Source organism: Talpa europaea, assembly GCF_964194135.1.
Source record: "Talpa europaea genome assembly, chromosome: 3".
NCBI lineage: Eukaryota > Metazoa > Chordata > Mammalia > Eulipotyphla > Talpidae > Talpa > Talpa europaea.
The window spans coordinates 80,453,296-80,475,373 of NC_140069.1; positions in this window are offsets into that span (position 1 = coordinate 80,453,296).

A 22,078-nucleotide genomic window follows, 5' to 3' on the forward strand; every position below is an offset into this window, starting at 1 on the left:
TTTGGTTAGCTGGTATTTTTTTGAAGAATTTTTTATTTTCTCATGTCTTTGATTCTGGAAGAATAACTTTCAATCTTGGATGGGTTTTAAAAGTTCCTCCCTCTTTTCTGTTTTTGTTTGAAAAAGTTTGTAAAGGGTTAGTGATAATTCTTTGTTCACTAGAATTCACCAGCAAAGAAAACAGGCTTTTCTATGAAGGATGGTTTTTGACTACTAATTCAATCACTTTGTTTTTTATAGGCCTATCTATAGATCTATTTCTTCTTGAGTAAGTTTTAGCATTTTATATCTGTCTAGGCATTTGTCCACTTAAACTGGGTTGTCTAGTTTGTTAGCATATACTAATGCACAATGTCCCCTTACAATCCATTTCAATAAGATCAGAAATCTACTAGTTACTTCAAAATATTACTTTAGTAATTTGAGTCTTTTTCCTTTTTCTCAGTAGGAATGCCAATTTTGGTGATGTTTGTAAAGAACCAACTTTCATTAATTTTATCTATTGTTTCCCTATTCTCTAGTTCATTTGTTTTGCTCTAATCATTTCCTTCTTTCTATTTGTTTCAATTAGGTTTCTCCTCTTTCTTCAGTTTCTTAAAGTAGATAATTAGGTTACTTTCTTGAGACCTTTTCTTAGCTTTTTTTATTGCTTATTTTTTTTCTTTGAGCACTGCTTTCACTGCATTGCATACATTTTTGATATATTTTCATTTTCTTTCATTTCAAAGTATTTTAAAATTTTATTTTGTTATAGTCTTTTACCTATTGAATATTCAGAAATGTATTGCTTAATTTGTGAATGACTCGAATTTCATTGTTACTGATTTCTAATTTCAATTAATTGTAATACCTAACACTATATCAGTCTTTTAGAATTTATTCAGATTTGTTTTATGACTTACCATATGGTTTATTCTGGAGATGTTCCAGAATGTATTGAGAAGAATGTATATTCTGCTATCGTGCAAAATGTTCTGCAGATGTCTTTTAGGTCAGTTTGATAAATAGTGTTATTTGTCTTCTCATTCCTTGTTAATCTCTCTGCTTGTTCTATTATCTAGATAGTTAAGTCTCCAATTATTATTGTTGAACTGTGTATTTCTCACTTCAACTCTGTCCTTGCTTCATGTATTTGAGGGCTCTGTTACTGGATGCCTATATGTATATATATTTTTAACATAGTTATACCAAAATGTGCCACTTTAAGACCAAAAGAATTAGTCATTTATTTCAAATATATTTATCTTATTTGGAAAACGATAAAAATCATAAAGCACTCTCATTCTTATGTTGCCTATCTGATTACCATATATTTCCCTTGCCTTATTTAATAAACTTTTCAAAAATTGTTATTAGTGGATCATATAGCTCAAGTCTATTACATTTCCATCTGAATTTGTAAACTTTGAATCATGTTTCCATTTTGTTTCTTTGATTGCTATCATTATGGGTTGTGTTTTCACTGAAAAAAAAAAAGACAAAAACAAAAATCACCTGACAAAAACAAAAATCTAAATAAGATTCTCATTTTCTCTCTCACTCCTTTCTCCATTTATCCTGTGTTGACTTCTTTTTCTGTGTAGACAGGCACTTTAAATTGGGATGGAGGTTGGTCTGAAATGGTTATTTGACATTTCTTTAAATCATGAGAGTATTATTCACCCCTTTGACTTCTGCAGTGTAAAATTAGTAAATAAGGAAAAAAAAGGAAAAATGAAAAAAAAAAAACAGAAAAATCTTTTAATTCAACTCTCTTTTTTCTCCCATGGGCAAAAATAGACAAATGGCTGCACTCTGGATTTGTTAAGAGGAGATCATCCTTTTCACCTATTGAAGTGTATTCACACTTCTCATTAGTAAACATCTGTTCAAGCTTCATCACAAAAAGAGAGGCATTCTCAGAAGAGTGAAAAGTCACAGTGAGCACCACTGAGTTACTCACTGGTCATATATCAGCTATGTGGGCTTATTTGAGTGTGTGATGTGTGAAATGTTCTGATGGCAGAGGGTTACTGCCTCCTTTGAACTTTAATGATGGTGTGTTGGCTTCTCTGGGTACAAATCAACCCTGTAGATTTGAATTTTAAAGCCAATATGTACTAATGCCAAAGGAATTCAAGCTATAACACATACAATTTATACCATGGAACGCACATGCTCTGAAATGTTGGTTAACAGCAATAAAACAATAGCAGCTACAATAAAATGAAACAAAGACAAACATTATTTTCTATGTACCTACCATTGTGTCAAATATTTTACATATATAATCTCATTAAATCCATACAACAACCCTATGAGGCAGTTGCTATTACTAACTCCATGACATGGTAAGGAAACAGAAGTCATTTCACAATGAAATGATTGAGACACGATTTTAGTATCATCTACTTCCTTCTCTGCCATTTTCTCTAGGTGAGTAATGGATTAACAATGCCAGTGGGAATGTGTTTGGAGAAGTGTTCATTTGACACACAGGAGGACAAAATTAATATTATCACCTTATATATACTAAATCAATATCCTTGTGATTTCATTAACTCAGCACTCCACTAGGTTAAGGGGGTGTTTCAGAACACTTGGAAATGATTAAAACCTTGCCTCTGGGTTGAAGGCTCCTGGGCTGGGAAAACAGGCTATAGGAGGCCTGACTGTCTGATGGTGTGGAATAGACAGATTGGATTCACAGAATAAAGCAAATGAACATGCAAGTAGAAACCTGTGCCTTTTAAGTTCAATGAAAGCAAGATCAGAACTCATTTATGGCCACAAGGAAGTTCTCATTTATTCAACCTGTGTTTCTAGGGAAAATTTTCTTTTTTTTTTTCACCAAGAATATTCATCTCTATATCAATTTTATGTCTTTGCAACTGATCGTAGAGTGTTCAAAAACTTTTCTGTCTTTTTATTGGCCTCTTGGAAAGTTAGAATTAGCCCTTGATATTCAAAATTGGTTTGAATTAGCTGCACAATTACGAGTCCATCAAGTTGGAGAAAGATTTAAACTTTCCAAAACCAGTTTATCATCCTTTTTATAAAACAGGTATCAACAAAAGAAGAAGGGAAAGCCTGCCTCAACAATCTGATGAAAAGAACCTCCCAGTTTGTTTTTTTTTTTTCTTTAATTATTGTCAGTCCTTAAGAAATGTACATATCTGTTGCAATAAGCAGGAGTTGTGGCATGCTCTGTGAAGATGGGCCAAACCTCCTGCAGGACTGTGTGAATGGAATTCAGTATACATTGCAGCCTAAAAATATTGTAAGAGCATTCCATTCTTCTCATGTGACTTTTCTTTTTTTCTTATTCAGCTGTACTCAGATCTCTGTAGGGAGCTAGCGAGACCGTGGATACAATGAAATGTAAAAGCAGTGGTGACTTCCAGAGAGCCTTCTTTCCATCCTTTAAGGTCTTCATTTGTCTACAATGCTTGATAGATCAGTTTAACCCAGAATTCACTGATACTGGCGAGATATTGACTTGCCCTATTGTGTAAACATAGAAAGCCCCAAATCAAAACCCCTGTCAGTGACCCTGAGCCTCAAGCTCTAGGAACTATGGAATTGAGACAAGAAATTGTGAGAGTCAACAATGGCACTGACAACCATACGTTATTGCCTCAGACTGATTGGAAATTAAAGCACAACCAGAGGAAATTTTGCAAAGAAATCAGGGGGTGCTTGGGTGCTCTGTATTATGGCGCTCTTGTTCTTGCCTTAACTGGATCATTATTAGCAAAGATGAGTACAAAAACTGCAAAATACGTTTCTAAGCCCCTTTCTCCCTTTAAAAAGTTGTCATTGACTAAGGTCCCATGTGAAATGCCAATACGGGGCTTAAATGATTTACATTAAGATTTGCCTCTATCTCTGAATTGATGTGACTTTAGGGAATTCACATCACTTATGAATGTTTCTATTTTTTTAATTTATAAAAAGTGAGGTAATCTTATCGTCCTCCTTCCTAGTCCCCCAAGACAATTATCAATCAGGCTGTGGAGAATGAAGAGCTGAATTCTGAACAAAGAAGGCTTTGATGGAATTCAGAATACATTTTTCCTAACTTACATATTTTTCCTTTGTTAAGAATCAGTGTGTTTCCTTTGCATCCAACAGACAATAAAATAGCACAGATATGCCCTGTCTTGTTCCTGGTATCTTCCTTTGCTCCAAAACATTATCAGTGATTTCGCCAATAGGAAAGCAGAGTTGAAGAGACAGTCATTTGTCAGTTAACTTATACTCCCTCTGCTGGTTGGATGGCTCGTATTTCTTTTCCATGACTTTCAGGTTCTAGGTTTATTTAACTCTTTTTTTTTTTAGTAAAGTGAGAAATTATATACGTTTTTTTGTAGTGTGATGATGTTACAATGAATTTGTGATACTGTATTTTTTCCAGTATTTGGAAAAGTTACCATTCTATTTAGCACAAATGTATGTTAGGTTCATAAAACTAGGTTTTAACAAGGCAGTGTTATCAAAGGATTAGCAAATCTGCTTAATTCCAACTTCCTGATGATACATACAAAATAAAATTGTAAGTAACACTTTTTTGATATCAAGTATCAATCACTGCCGTTTAAATACAATAGCGGTAACTCAGTGCACATAAGAGCAGTCTGATAAAAGTAGCCATAACTATCCAATAGGTTTAAAATCATGATTTCATAGTAATATTTAAAAAGGTGTACCTTTTGTCTAAGGTACACTCTTGGATGACAAAACTATGAAATAACAGAAGAGTGATTATAATGCTAGTGAGGTTAGTGTCTACTTTAGAGAAGACAAAGGTGCTGCCTTTGCAATGAGGCTTGTGGAGTGCTTCAATGGCAGAGGAAGGCTTTGGATAGCTCCCATGGAAAACAACTTCCAGTTTCATTAGAAACAATGGACATTTTGCTGGGTTGGGAGGCATTTTGTTTAAGTTTATTTGATGTGAAAAAAGATTGGTGACTGGAGGAGAGGATTTGCTTTCTGGATACTGTGGCATTCTAGTGAAAAAAAGACCAGTCTCTGTGGATCATTCTAATTTATCAAAAGCTGTCAGTCTTTTGGCTAAACTGCAGACCTAGCAATTTACTTAAATGTAAACATTTTAATAGTATTTCTAAAGTTTGACTTTCATTAAAAGTTAAAGCTTTAAAACTTTTTTATAAATATCAAAAAACCTACTGAGGGTCTCCCCGGTGGCGCAGCGGTTGAGCGCTGGGTTGCGAAGCTGCCCGTGGCCTCTGCGGCGCTGGTTTGATTCCCGGCTGCTCCCCGGCCACCGGAGGAGGGTCCCACATGGCGCACAGACCTCTCCTGCCGCCCGCTGCTCCCCTCAGCAGTGTACTTCGGTCCTGCAGCCTGCTCTTCCCACCTCCCTCTGGCTCTGGTGAATTCTCTCACCCTCCCACGCTTCTGACTGTACCCAGTGCATGTATAAAAAAACAAACAAACAAATAAATAAATAAAACATGCCTCTATTAAAAAAAAAACCTACTGAAAGAAACCTCCCACAACTACACATATTCTTACAATGTAATATATTGTATATATTACAATAATACTCTTACACACACACTCACTTTTGATTTTAAAACAAAAAGAAAAATCTATAAACAAAAGAACAAAAAGAAGAAAGTGAGAATGAGGGGGCGGGTGGGAGGAAGGTAGAAGGTAGGAATGAAAGATAATAGAAAAGAAATATAGGTAAGGTATTTTCCCTTACCTTACACTACTCACAAAAATTAACTTGAGGGCCTCCCCGGTGGCTCAGCGGTTGAGCGCTGGGTTGCGAAGCTGCCGGCGACCTCTGCGGCGCCGGTTCGATCCCCGGCTGCTCCCCGGCCACCAGAGGAGGGTCCCACATGGCGCGCAGACCTCTCCTGCCACCCGCTGCTCCCCTCAGCAGTGTACTTCGGTCCTTCTGCCTGCTCTGCTCCCTGCTCTGGCTCTGGTGAATTCTCTCACCCTCCCGCGCTTCTGACTGTACCCAGTGCATGTATAAACAAAACAAAACAAAACAAAAACAAAAAACAAACAAACAAATAAATAAACATGCCTCTATAAAAAAAAAATTAACTTGAAATGAATTAAAGACTCACTCATAAGATCTGATACAGTAAACCTTCCAGAAGAAACACAGGAAGTTCCTTGACATTGAGTTGATTAACTGTTGTTTGTTTGTTTGTTTGTTTTATTTGACACCAAAGGCACAGCAATAAAAGCAAAAATAAACAAGGGAGACTGCATCAAACCAGAAAGCTTCTGCATAGATAAAACAACCAACAAAATAAAAATGTAACCTACAGAATGAGAGAAAATATTGGCAAGTCACAGGTCACAAACAGGAACAACAAAAATATTTTATTTAAAAATGGACAGAGTAAATGAATAAACATTTTTCCCAAGGAAGACTTAAAAATGGGTAGCAGTTCATGAAAAAATGCTCAAAACCAATAATCATCAGAGATATGCAAATCTACAGCACAAAAAGATATTACCTCATGTCTGTTAGAATAACTATCAAAAAATAAAAAATATAGGGCCTCCCCTGGTGGTGCAGGGGTTGAATGCTGGGCTGCGAAGCTGCCTGCAGCCTCTGCAGTGCCAGTTTGATTCCCGGGCACCCGGCGAAGGTCCCACATGGCACGCAGACCTCTCCTGCCACGCCCGCTGCTCCCCTCAGCAGTGTATTTCGTCTGTCTGCCTGTTCTGTTCCCTGCTCTGGTGAATTCTCTCACCCTCTCATGCTTCTGACTGTACCCAGTGCTTATATAAATAAATAAATTTTAAAAACCTGAAAAATAAAAAATATAGCTATCATATAATTTAGCAATCCTATTTCTGGGTATACACCCAAATGAAATGAAAACAGGATACTGAAAAAATATCTGCACTTCCATATATATCACAGATTATTCACCAAAGCCAAGATATAGAAAAAACCTAAGTATCTCACATCTTCTTTATCCATGTATCCACTGATGACATGTACACGTGGCTCGAGCCTGTGTGTGTGCACGTGCATGTGTTTATGTGCATGTGTGCACGCACATACACACAGGACTATTAGTCAGCCAAGAGAAAGAGTAAATCCAGCCATTAGCAACAATGCCCTTGAGGGCATCACGCTTAGTGAAAAAAGCCAGTCAGAGAAAGGCAAATTCTGTATGATAGCACTTAAATATAAAACCTAAAAAATGCAAACTGGTAGCTGAAGCTGACTTCAAGTAGGGGAATTAGGGAGATATTGGTCAAAAAAGTACAAATCTCCAGTTAAAGGAAGAATAAGTTCTGGAGATCTAATGTACCACATGGCAATTACAGTGAACAATATTGCTACATACCTAAAAACAGCTAAAAGACCAGGTTTCAAATGTTCTCACCACAAAAAAAAAAAAATAGTTATATGACTGAAAGAGGTGTTAGCTAACGCTATGTTGGTAATCATATTGCAACAGATAAATGTATAGAACAGATCATATACCTTAAATTTATACAATCTCATATATAAATTATATCTCAATCTGAAAAAAGAGGGGAAACAGCAACACACTAACTCAAATCTAAAGGCAAAGCTTAGATCCTAGGGATATAAATGTAAAAGAGGAAATGTCTGATGGCTTCTGAAATTCAGAAATATCCTTTTGGTAAAGGACTTTAACAAACAGGATGCATGGTGAAGTTTAAACTGTTTTAGAGATGCATTTTTCTGCTCACTTTAAATAAAGATCCATTATGGCTTATAAGGTGTACAGTTGGCATTGAAAGCAGAACCTTGGCTACCTGATGCAAATTGGGAGAAAATTTATCACCAGGAATTTGGGACGAGTTGCTTACTTCATCTGGCCAATGGATAGCTTTAATTTGCTTTAATTTTCCTGGTAGTCAAGGCGTAAAAGGAAACATGTTAAAAAATATAATAAACACACACACACACACACACAAATGAACATTCAAAGTTGTCTTAGAGATGGAACTGTAATAGGACACATGAGTTGCAAGTATAAACGTTTTTAATAGTGGGCTTTTTCCACATTTTTAGAATAACTTTTATCATCACAACTATCACTTTTGTTTCTGATATATATTTTTCTAAAAAGAAAATCAGGGCTTCCCTGGTGACACGGATTAAACTCTCAGTGCTATAAAGCTATAGCCAGCCACTACAGCATGAATTCGATCCCCAGCTAGGGAGCTAACCCACATGGCACAGCAGACCTCTCCTGTCTCACCCACTGCTCCCCTCAGCAGTACATTTCAGTAGATCTGCCTGTTCTGCTCCCCACTCTGTCTCTGGTGAATCCACTTACCTTCCCCCCACACCTCTGGCCTATACCCCAGTTCTTGTATGCATAAATAAATAAAAATAAATCTTTTTTTAAAAATCAGTAGATAATACTGCCTTAAAAAAAAGCTGTAGTATCATTTGGTGAATTCTTCCCACCTACCTCTGAGGGTCAATGAAAGGTTTGATTTGCCTTTCCTCTTCTATCCATACTACTAAATGCTGCTGCAGAAAAAAAACACATAAAAATTCATGATTTAAACTGCAGCCTGGTTGTACCTTCTTTAAAGAGAAAAGAGGCCGTCATATGGGATTTGTCTACCTCTCCATTTACAAACTTTCTGATTCTATAAGATCCTTATCTTCTTCTTTTCAATCTTCAGGTGACTTTCTCCCTCTGTTCTCATGCAGGAGGTTTAATCTTTCCATTAATGACCTGGACCCTGATCCCTCTCTTTTCACTTGAACTTACTCTATCATCGATTCCTTCCCTCCATTGTATCCTGGCTTCTTTGTCTCTGTTATGTCCCCTCCTGAGCACATAAACATGATCAAATCTCACCATTAAAAAAATTTCTTTTAGGGCCTCTCCGCCAGTGGTGCAGCGGTTGAGCACTGGGCTGTGAAGCTGTCCACTGCCTCTGTAGCACCAGTTCGATCCCTGGCCACTGGCGGAGGGTCCCACATGGTGCGCAGACCTCTCCTGCTGCCCGTTGCTCCCCTCAACAGTGTGTTTCATCAGTCTGCCTGTTCTGTTCCTCGCTCTGGCTCTGGTGAATTCTCTCACCCTCCCACACTTCTGATTGTACCCAGTGCTTGTATAAATAAATAAATAAATAAATCTTTAAAAAAATTTTCTTTTAAAGGTGAACCTTTTCCTCTGAATCATATACAGTAATGTAAACCTATGTTACCTTAATACATAAATAAACAAAAATTCTCTTTTAATACCTAATGTTCATCTGCCATTGACTAAGCAATTCTGTTTTGAGGAATTTATTACATGGAAACCAAGATGTTCACTGACGTATTTTTAAACAGTAAAAAAATGGAGACAACCTAAATGTTTATTTAACCAATAAGGGTTTGGTTAAATAAATTATGTTACCGTCACACAACTGGCAAGCTATAAAAGAATGGGGCTTATCTATTATCCACTGACATGGGTGGCAGATGGGGGTGGGGGGAAACAAAGATAAATTGTTTGGTAAAAGTATCCAGTTGAAAAATACATACAAAGGAAATTTTTATAAAAGGCAATTGAATATACACCTCTAGATGCTAATGTATCTATAACAAGTAAATTTCACATGCAACAAACAGGTAGAAATCAAACACATTTTTAAATTTTTATATCTTATTTTTTTGAGCCTCCTTTTATGGCACAAACTTATTCTGGGTCAGTTCAAGATAAGTTTAACTGATGCAGAATATTCTCGGTTGAGTCTTTTTTCCTCACCTTACTCTACAGAGAAATATCTCATTTCCAGAAGAGCTTAAAAGCTTGAGAGGGGCATCAATACTCAGTCATCAGCCCATTCATTCACATATTTAATCAATATTTTTTTATTAATTGTCTATGGTATATCAAGCACTGTTCTAAAAGTGCCAAGAAATGAAGTGACAAAGACAATGAAATCATAAGAACAGCAACAAGAAAATCCTGGCTCCATGAAGCTTAATTTCTAATGGGTAGACACAGTGAATAAAAGAATAAGTAAATTATGTAGTATGTGGAGTAAATATTTTAGAATAATATGAGGGAAGGAGAGAAGAATGTTAGGGCAAGAGATATTGCTGTTATAATAGGGATGATCGGGGAAATTCACTGACAAGATGACATTTGAGCAGAGACCTGAAGAAAATAAAGGAAGGAACCAAAGATTTGTGGGCGAAGAGCTTCCAGGCAGAGGAAAGAGCAAGTATAAATACCCTAAGGCACAAGCATGCTTGACTTGTTTGAATAAGAACAAGGAAACCAGTTTGGTCAGAGCAGAGTGAATAAAGCAGAGAATGGAATCAAAATAGGTTAGAAAGGTAGTGTGTGTAGTGTGTCTGTGTGGGGCGGGTGGGAGGGGGGATGTTCATGGTAGGCTGTGGCAAAGACATTGAATATTACTTTGAGTGATATGGGAAGCCACTGCAGGGTGTGTAGGAGAGAAGTGGTTTCGTCTGGCTTATATTTGAAAGAAATCACCTTGACTGTTGGGTTAAGAATAAACTGCAGGAGGCAAGAACAAAAGCAGGAAGATCAATTAGGTGACTACTGCAATAGTCCAAGAAAGAAATGATGTAAGTGGACTGGATGATAATGATAGATGTACAGAGAGGTAAGGGAATCATTAGAGGCAACAGGATTTGGTCACGGATTGTATATTTGAGAGAAAGGAGGGCGGAGTCAAGAGTATTAGGTTTTGGCTTTGGAACAACCCAAACTATTATAGCCATTATATGAGATGAATGAAATTACTGGAGGAGCAGGTTTTAGGAGGCAGATTTGGGATTTCTTTTTGAATGTGTTAAGTTTGAAAAGCCTATTCAACTTATAAGTAGACAAAATTGCATTTGATTGAGGACAGATCCAACACCTCAAGAAGTCTGGAGTTCAGGAGAAAGGCTAGATCTGGAGATATGAATTTGGGTCAGAATCAAACAGTATGGCATGTTATATTGCTGTAGAATATTCTCAAGGGTTTTGCTTAAAAAAGGGTGATTAAAGTTTTAGCTCATTTCATTTCATCTTAGTACTTTTCAAGCATTACCTATTACAACAGAACAACTCTATCCTCAGTGTCTAGTTCAGAGAAGCATTCAATATGTATTTGGTGTCTGCATGAATAATCTTTGTGTTACTTTTAAAAAGGAATCGTTAACAGTTTTCTATATCGTTTGGTATGACTTGTAAACGTCTTCAGTCTTAATCACGGCAATAGTGGAGACCAAGACCATCACAGCAAGTCTGGGAACAGGTGCTAGTAGGTTTTGGAATGTTGGACCAAACGCAATGAAAAGAACAAGTAAAGTATCTATATATTTGAGCAATCCTATAATTTAGAAAACCTATATAAGGGACAAGGGTTTGGTTGGTTTTCTCAGGTCACTTCAAGTAAGACAGGCATTTTACTACACATAATATGGCATTTATTTAGTTGTTTTTTTTTTTTTTTTTTGGTATCTTGTATCTGACACACCTGAAGCAATTAGAGCCAGAAGGAAGATAGAACTTAAAGGAAAATGCAAAGATTATAACTTCACCACTTGAATTCTGGCTTCTGGGCAGCATTCTATTCAGTAGTGGTTTACTGAACACCTGCTCTGAGTTGGAGATTGTGAGTTATGAAATTGGTTTTGTTATTCTTCTTAAGAGTAGTGTATGAGGGCCTCCCTGGTAGCGCAAAGGGTAAAGCACAGCACTATGAAGCTATCCACAGCCTCTCCCAAAGAAGCTAATCTCTCATGTTACATAATGGCAATGTGAAAATATGATTCAGGAATTTAAGCAATGTATCACACAAGAAAAACTGAGACCAGAGGCAAGTACTGAACCCCTTTCCTACCCCAGTCTGGACACTAATCATGACCTAATACAGGACCGAAATCGTGGAAGTACTTGAACTGGAAAGGGCCCTAAAAATTCTGGCCAAGTTAGCCAAAGATTAATCACGGCAATAGTGGAGACCAAGACCATCACAGCTTTGTGGTATAGTTTGAAATCTGGGAGTGCGATGTTTCCATTCCCTTCTTTTTTTTTCAGGAGAGCTTTGGCTATTCGGGGTTTTTGGTGGCTCCATATGAATTTCATCAATATTTGTTCCATTTCTTTTGAAGAATGTCATTGAAATTTTTATTGGAATAGCATTGAATCTGTAAATTGCTTTTGGTAGGATGGCCATTTTGATGTTAATTCTTCTAATCTGTGAGCAGGGGATGTCTTTCCCTTTCTTTGTGTCTTCTTCTATTTCTTTTAAGTGTTTTATAGTTTTCTTTGTATAGGTCCTTTACCTCTTTTGTTAGGTTTATTCACAAGTATTTGATTTTTTTTGTTTCAGTAATAAAAGAGATGTTTTTCTTGATTTCTTCTTCAGATTTGTTTGTGTATAGGAAGGCTACTGATTTTTGTGTGCTAATTTTGTATCCTGCCACTTCTGTACAGCAAAAGAGATAATAACCAAAACCAAGAGAAACCCCACTGACTGGGAGACAATTTTTGCACACAACACTAACAATAAAGGACTGATCACAAAAATCTACACAGAGCTGATGAGACGCAACAATAACAAAGTAAATAATCCAGTTAAAAAATGGGCAGAAGACCTAAAAAGAAACTTCTCTAAAGAGGAAATGCAAATGGCCACTAGGCAGATGAAAAAATATTCAACATCACTTGTAATCAGGGAAATGCAAATCAAAACTACAAATGAGATACCATCTTACACCAGTAAGAATGGCACATATTAAAAAAATTAGCAACAACAAATGTTGGTGAGGACATGGAGAAAAAGGAACCCTTCTGCACTGCTGGTGGGAGTGCAAAATGGTCCAACCACTATGGAAAGCTGTGTGGAGAATCCTCAACTTACTAAAGATAGCACGTCCATATGATCCAGCAATTCCACTCCTAGGTATTTACCCAAAGGACACAGAAACATTAATTCAAAAGGGCACCTGCACCCCTATGTTTACAGCAGCACTATTTATAATAGCTAAGCTATGGAAACAACCCAAATGCCCAAAAATAGATGACTAGATCAAGAAGATGTGGTACATATGTGCAATGGAATATTACTAAGCAATCAAAAAAAGATAAATTCATGCAATTTTCATCAACATAGATGGAGCTTGAAGGGATCATGCTCAGCGAAATAAGCCAGAAAGAAAAAGAAAAATACCAGATGGTCTCACTCATAGCAGGAATTTAGAAAACCTATATAAGGGACAAGGAAAAAGACTAATTATAATAAAGAAAAAATCAAAATCAACAAGCAACTGTAGACCAGAGGCACATTACTGGGGGAGGGGGAAGAGGAGAGGAGGGATTAAAGTCAAAATAAGGGGGGTGGGAATTGTATGGGGAATATAATCAAAATGAAAATGCATACATTGTACAAAAATGAAAAATGATGTAAGAATTATATAAAAATAATAATAAAAATTAAATTAAAAAACTAGTCGTTGATATAGGATATTAAAAGATAGTATGTTTTCCCACATATAACAAACAAATGGGTATTCCTTATAAACAAATATGCACTAATTTTTTATAGACTAGAAAATTGGATTAAAGAGTTCAATTATTCAAGTGGCTGATAAACATGAAAAAAACTTGAAAGTTACTGGCAATAAAATTTTTGCATATGAAAATGACAAAAGACTATATTTCCCATTAACTTTTTATTTATTAGATTTTGAATGTTGCAATTTTTGAAGAATTTTATCAAAATATCTGATGAGTTAAATGTGAATTAACAGACAAGAGAGTGAGGGTCTATGAAGAGGGCTTACTAGAGATCTGAAGTAGTATTTTGGGTTCAGAGATATTGAAAAGTTCAGTATTACTGGAGTTTACAATAAAAAGGCGAGAAAAGTAAGGAGTGAGGCAAGGTAAGGAATAAGGGTGAGATGACTAATGAGTAAGACCTTGACTATAAGCTAAAGATCGTCAGGAACATGTGGTCGAACTTACTAAAAGGAAAATTCCAGTCAGATTAGAGTTTTAGGAAGAGTTCTTTGACCCTGTGGGCAGACAGAGTCTGAAGACAGGATGACCTCTGAAGCACTACACATGGTCCAGTGAGATGTGGGAGCTAGAAGTAGCCAAGAAAGGTTAGAGGAGAGCAACAGCAACAGGCAGGTTCAGCAACATGCCTCCCTGAGTGTACAGGGTTTAACTTGTGATATACACTCACATTCAAAGGAAAACACCACCAAGTACACACTTAGCCTCTTTTCAATTTTAATATAGGTTTAATTCAAAATTAAAGTACTCTCTTTTTTGTTCCCAAAGATATAACTATAGGAAGGAGGGTGGGGGAGGGGGGGGGACAGGATGATGGGGCTGTTAGTCCAGAGCTGGGCGTAGCTTATGGTCAGTAAAAATTTCTGAGTTGCTTTCTGTGTCACTGTGGTTAGCCAGTCCTCACCCTGGCTGGAGGCATCTGATAATGCAAGGATTTGGATTCAAGCTGTAGGTATGAGCTATCTTACTGAGAAAACCTGAGGGGAGTTTCCTGGAACCCTGAGTTCTATTGCTATAATCTAATCAATTCTACTCAAAATGGCAAGCTGGGATGAAACTTGGCTCTGAGGAAAAAGAACCCTACAAGTTTCAAGGAGGACTGAGAGGGCCTTCAAGTTCTCATTTAGAATTTATTTTTTGCCGCCTCACATACATAATACATCCAGTTACTGCCCTTTTAGTTCATTCTGCATAGAATGAGGGTAACAAATAAAGCAACCGTAATTTACTAGGGTTAACTAACACTCCTTTTTTTTCCTAGTAAAATAGAATAGACAATTTCACAAGTTGACTAAGAAGTGTGTAACTTCACTTTTAAATTATAAATTATATATTTGTAAGAGGGAAAATTTACATGACTAATATACTTTCAATTACAGAGAGAATAGCTAGTAAATCTAACTAATTGGGTTAATGAATTTGGTGATTGAGGAGCTTATATTGAGTCACTTGGAGCTAGGAAGAGAGCATGTAAATAATGTTTTGGTAAAAACTAAAAGTCAAATATTGATATAAAGTAAAAGCAGTTCTTTGTTGAGTGGTGGGGAATGCCTACAGACTTAAGGAGCAGCAATTTAGAGATAAAGGGAGTATATATTCTCTAGATATTTACAGATAAGGAGCATGACACCTAAAGCAGTTAACTGTCTTGGCAAAGTGACATAGCTAATTTACAACAGAGTCTGGATATAAACTTACTTCCCTTTACTCAAAGAATATTATTTTTCCAATATTACTTTTTTCAATCTTGTGGCCCAATATGGAGTTAGCAATTTCAATGACAAAGGAGCCACAGAGATAAATACAAAGATGAGTTGTAATGTTATATGAGAAAATAACAAATTTTTTAACACTCAAAATGAAAAATACAGTGAAATTAAAATAATAGATTTGATTCATCTTTCTGAGTTGAAGGAAACAATAGCTGTCTATCCAAGCATGGAGAATGGAGAAAGGGCAGATGTTATTGGCTTAAGGGTGCAATGGGCCCTTATTTGGTGTTTAGGTCAGAACTGTGTAAGAATCCAACTTGAGAAAAACTTTCACGTAATATTTTTTCACAAACACAGCAAAGGATGAAAAGTTCCAATTAAGTTTATCCAATAAAAGATTCTAGCACATTGTTGAATAATTATATTGCCCTTTTAATTGCCAGGGAAGAGGGTGGAGATCTCTTAAAATTGTACAATAGACAAGGCACTACAAGCAATCCAGATAAGCGCCAACAGAACTGGTTATAAAAAGATTAGAAGCACTTGAAGTTGCCCAAACAGAAGGAACAGATAACACACATCTGCAGGTTCTAAAGGCATGAATGAGGGAACTGGTGAACTTACAGACTGCAACCTTACACAGTGTGAGTGGAAGACTTAGTAAGAATATGACTTACTCAGGCATCAACTGTCTAAGACATTTTTGTGAAACAACTCTTTAAATAAGGTTGATCTGAATACATGAGCCTCAATTTTGGTCAGTCTTCTAAAAACGAACCATAAGATTTTCCTGATAGGTGTGCAAAAGAGCACTCTAGGGATCTATGATTCATAAAATATATGTGTAATGTTCTAAAAAAGAGGAAAATAAATATACATATAATGAGCATGTACTATATAACCAGGGTAGACCTTAATTCTAAGAATCTGGTACCTTAGGTAATATTATTGCAATTGTGTAGACCTCAGAGAGATTTAATTTGGGCAAGCCATTCCACCTATGAATAAATGATGAAGCAGAAATTATTTTTGGTTGTATCTGATGCCTGCCCACTTCTCATACACCCACAAAGTAGATCCATGGGAAGAATTAAAACTTCTCAATTTCTTCTCTTATGATAAGGTTGGAGCTGAGGGAATTGAAGAAGTGGTTTAAAAGAGGCAGGTAGTTTAGTTTGTTCTGAGTCAGCTAATGTGTGCTTGACTCTCTCTATATGAAATGGTATGCTATACAATTTCCCAGGTAGTTTTTAGGGGAACTTGAAAAAGGTTGCCTGACTCTGGGCCCCAAACACTGTGAAAATAGCAATGGCCCCCCATAACTATAGAATAATAGTATCTAAACTCTACATTCTGGCATTCGTAGCTAACCAGGCTGTCCCCAATTTAGCAACTTGGTTTAAACATTTTTTATTGTGAACTAAGTCAAATACATAGGAAAGTGTGTATAAAATATGGACAAATGGTTTGAGAACTGGTCATTTAAAAGACTAGCTATTACATTCTAGGCACAAAGATGGCTGCTTCCTTTCTATTATTTTGGATCTTCATAAAAACTCAAAGTATCCTTTGAGTTTCCTTTTTCCTTTGGAAAAAAAATGTCTCTGAGAGTGGGTGGGTATGGCAGAGTTTAAGTAACTCACTCAAAGTCACATAGCCACACAGCTAATAAGAGAGAGGGATTTCAATTTCAGGATAACTAAAATTGTATAGTCCCTATTTGGCAAAATGTGTCTTTCCAATGCCGCTCCCCTCTCCTTCAGCCTCTGCTGCTTCAGGCATCACTGAAGTTGAAAGACGGTGCTTTAAGATATGCATGTGATCTGAAGTTAGATTTGTGTGAATTTGAGCTATTCATTTAATTTCATTGAATCTAATTTTCTCATTTGTAAAATTAGAACATTGGGCAAGATAGCTTGTATGTTATTTCCAGCTCTAAAAATATTCTCCTTTTCATAAATGAAATGAAAGCAAATCAACTTGGTGAACACAGACTGAGTGCCCACTATTGTACAAGATATTTTAATATCTTAATTCTCTACATTACTTATGGAAGCAAATTGTGGTAACCTTGTAATCATGACATGGCTGCTTCTTAGTAGTAATCCTTATTTTTCTCTTACTTCCACTTTCAAGAAGGTCAAAGTACTTAGGTGCCTGTTAGAAATGGGTTAAATAGTTCAACACATTAACTAGAAGTGGATAGCTCACTGAAGATTTGATGGGGTTAGAACGTGGCACTACCATACCAGATTTTTCTGTTCTTAGTTGTGAGGTTCCAATCTGGCAACAGCTATCATCTCTCTTTGCAATTTTCAAGTTCCTTTGTTCCAAAACCTTATCAGTCATGTTGTCCCAGTTTTGTCCTCAATGGCATTAGACTCAGAAATAAGGTAAAATTAAGGGCATTTTCAAAGTGTGGAAAAGCTGTCTGAAGTGACCAAGTGTCACTGAGAACTATCTTTCCAAAACTGCACATCTGATGGTAAAAAAGCTTCTGGCTGACTTTCAAGCGAGGCTCATGAGCTTTCATTGATAAGTAAGTCAGTTAAGGAGAAGAAAAAAAAAAGATGAGCTTAACCAAAAAAAAAATGCACATAAAAACTTTGTATTCTGCAATATGCCTCTGTGTCGTACTCCTGTTTTGACTGTGTTAACAAAGCTAAGTTTACAGGCATGAAATCACATAGTAGGAAGTTTTTTAGTTTGGCTTCTTTCATTCAGAACAATGCTCTTGAGATTCGCCTACATCATATTGTTAGGGGGAACCTTTTTAAGCGCGCGGTTGAGGACCCACAGCCAGGCAATCCGCTCAATATCGGGGCTGCCCTATAACAATATGTGTATCAGTAATTTGTTAGTTTTCATTAGCAACTGGTATTCTATTGTATAGATGTACCGCCATTTGTTTACTCATTTACTCATTGTTTTACAGCTTTCTGTGACTATGAATAAAGCTGTTCTCCTGGTAAATTTCAAAAAAAAAAAAAAAGAAGAAATTGCTACATGGTATTTAAAGTTTATATTTAAATGTAATGTTTAAGTGAAACCTATTTAAATGTGATTGTGCCATTTTACATTCCCACCAGCAATATTTGAGAATTTTAGGTACTCCACATCCTCATGCACACTTGCTGTTTCCAAATATTCTTTTAAATTTCAACCGCTCCAGTAGTGGTAATAGTATCATTACATGGCTTCAACTGATTTTCTCCAGTCACTAAAGAATACTGAGCATCTTTTTTTGTTCTTACTTGCCATCCATATATCTACTTTGGGGAATTATATTTTCGATTTGTTTTTGCCTACGTTGTTTTAATTGGGTGATTTATTTTCTAATTAAGTTTTGAGTTATTTTATGTATCCTGAATAGAAGCTCTTTATCAGATTGTGATAGGTAAGTCTTTTTTCCCAGTCTGTTTTGCTTTCTTATTTTCTTAACAGTCATTCAAAAGGGCAGGCATTTTAAATTTAATGAAGTATAATTTACCAGATTTTCTTCTCTTATTATTTATTATTTTTATGTCCAAAGAAATCTTTACCTCTTGTTTTTTTTTTTTCTGGAAATTTTAGTTTTAGCACTTGTGCTTAATACTGTGAGCCATTTTGAGTTAATTTTTTACATATGTGGGCAAATACCAAGCTTCAAATATCCTGCAAATGAACATCCATTATTCCAATACCATTTATTGAAGACTATTCCTCCCATTAAGTAATCTTGGTATCTATGTCAAAAACTAATCAGTTATGTATGTGTGGATCTCTTATGTTTATACTTATACAAATACCACATTGCCTTAATTACTGTAGCTTTATTATAAATATTGAAATCAGATAGTAAGAGACCTTTAACTTTGACGACAATTTTTATAGAGTGATCAAATTTGGTATTACTGGGAGGGGTATTTTTTTTTTTTCTCCTCTCATGGTACTCTGATCACTTGTACATACTGGGTAAGTATTCCTTTGCTTCCTGTAATAATTTACAACAGATGCTGCTAAATCTATATATTCTAAGAGTTCATTATAAGTTCTTGCTTTCCTATACTCTTGTGAATGAACCCCTTAAGTAGATCATTTCATGTCCATGATGTGTGTGATTTGTCATGGATGTCAATAATATCAGGTCTCCAGCAGCATGGGAGGCAAGTGGGCAGCATTACTAAACAGCTCTACTTTTTAGACTGTCAAGTTATCTTGCTCTCCCATTGTTTCCTGATGCTTGGGAGCCTGGCTCCTTGTTTCATTGGCTTTGAAAACAGGTTGCGCAGGTTGCATTTGAAATGGCCAAGAGCTCACTTTCAAGTCTTAGGAATCCAGAGAAGGCAGAATCATTTTCACCAATTCAGTCCATGGAAATGAGGAATCAAATACTTTAGTCATGCAAACTATTTTGTCACAAATCAAGGGGATTTATGCTGAAGACAGAGCCCTACCCCTGTCTTTTGAATGCAGAGACCCTCCGTCACCAAAGGGATTTGGGCAACAGAAATATTGCATTTGCTAGAGTATTTTCACAGTGGAAGAAGTGTGCTCTATATCACACTTACTATTCTATAATTATTTCCCAATGTATAATTATCTTTTCTCAAACTATGGGGGGAAAGAACATGATAAATAGGAGTTTAATGGTGAGTCTATCTTTGTATAATAACAGCTCATTTGTTCAGCAATATTATTGAAGAATGTAACAAAGTACTAGCTTAAAAACATTTTTTTCCTAAAGTGAATTGTACACTTCTTCATAATGGATATATTGAACAAATTTGTAAAAAATCATGTGGTAACTCGGGATCTATGAGGAGGTAGTATTATTTGCCTGTGCATGTATTTGGTCCTAAATTATTGTAATTTTTACTTGTTATGTTCATTAATAGCTCCCTCCCCCTCCTGTTTACCTTTTATATTCAAATGAGATAATATTATTGAATTATTATATTAGAAATGAAATAATTAAGTTTATTAATTACACGGAATTGTGAGAAAAGTAAGAGCACATGGGTTCTGTGTAGGGTTCAAAGGCTTCTCCTGAGTTCATGTTTTGTCTCAGAACCCAGTGGTTCTGAGCACTGTAGTAGATGCTAAAATTGCTGGAAATAACCAATTGTGCCTGAGGGGTCAGGTGGAAGGAGGTCTGGTATGGTGTCTATGTGCTAAATATTGAATATGTGAGAGGTAAGTATGTGTATATATACTTATAATAAATATGTATTTTAAGACTTTAAGGGCATGTTTATATCCCTGTATCTGGTATAAATTAAGTCTTCAATACAAGTTCAATTAATTAAAATTACATGGATTTTGCATTTATTGGTAGGTGATCACTACTGAAACTTTGACTAAACTTTTCTAATTCCTGCTGCAATGTGTGAAATGTGTTAGCTGCACTTTAGAATGATGCTCCAATTCCTTTTGGGAGAGACAGTCATACTCATAGCATTGCTATTGTTACAGGGCAGGGAGAAGGGCAGCCCAAACCCCGCAAACCTGCCTATTCTAAATGGGTTTTGCCATCCGCCGCATCAACACAAATCATATGAGACTCTAATGGGAAGGAACTTTAATACAACTAGGAAACAATACAGGAAAGGCAAAGAATCTAGTTTCTAAATCAAGCATCCAAAGTTACCCTTCCCCTCGTGGACAAAAGTCCACCCAAGCAGGATTGGCCCAGAGCAAGTCCTCAAAGCCTGCCACAGGTCTGAAGCATCTTCCAGTGGGGACCCACAGAAAAGGGTCAGAAACAACCAGACAAGCCCGGAAGGAAAAGAGCAAAATCAAAATCAAGATAAAAACCACCATTGTCACCTCCCCACGGGTCTCTCACCCACATCTGTGTCACCCAGTCCACGACCAAAAGGCAAGCATAGTTTCTTCACATGTAGGTCCCATGTGCCTCCTCCAGGTCTCCTTCTGGATCTCCATCCTGCTTTCTTCCTTCCTCACTCTCCTCTACAGCCTCTTCTCTCTGCTCAACTCCACCCTCCTTTTGGGTGGGGCAGGGAACCTGGAACCTCCCCTTTTCCTGGAGACCACACTGTTACAATCCCCCCTTTTAATTTTTATTCCACCATAGCTATGGTGGCACAGATCTCAGGGTGTAGTCTTAGGAGACAGTCTTTTTTCAGGGTTACAATGTGTGTAAGAAGCAATAATTAGTCAGCAGCATTGTCCATGAATGTCCAGTATGACAGTTTTTCCCTGCCCTGTAACACTATGACTACCTCAAGAGGCTAAACTTCAGGCAACCTTTATATAGGAAGTATTTACTCTTCCATCTGCACCCAGCCAGCTCAAAACCTCTCTCAAGAGACTAGGGACACTGTCAGCCTAATTTTCCTAAAAAAATAAAGTATACTGGCTACTTTCTAAAAAAAATTCTATCCAGAACATCAATATTAAAAAGCAGTAGCAACATTAAGACTTTGATTTTTAATTGACTTAATTTACCCACTGACAACAAGCCTTAGAAACAAGGGAATGTTTAGCTCATACTGTAATCCCTGATGCAAAGATAGCAGGCATGAAGAACGTAAAAGAATACAAAATCTCATGAAAGATTCCAGTTCAACACTTTTGACAATCTTTTTGTACATTCAGGGGATCTGATCTAACACTCACCATTTCAAATCTGCAAGTCCCAATCAAGATAACCTAAAATTATGATACTTACTGGAGCTCAAAGTTAAGTGGTAACTCAGTCAGCTGGAAAGATATGATGAAGAGTTAACTTTATGATATGGAAATGTTAACAAGAAACTTTGTAAAACTGTAACAGAACTTCTAGTGGCAGAGATATATTCCTTCTTTTGGTGTAAGCATTGCACAACTAAAACTGTATTCATGCAGCATTCAGTT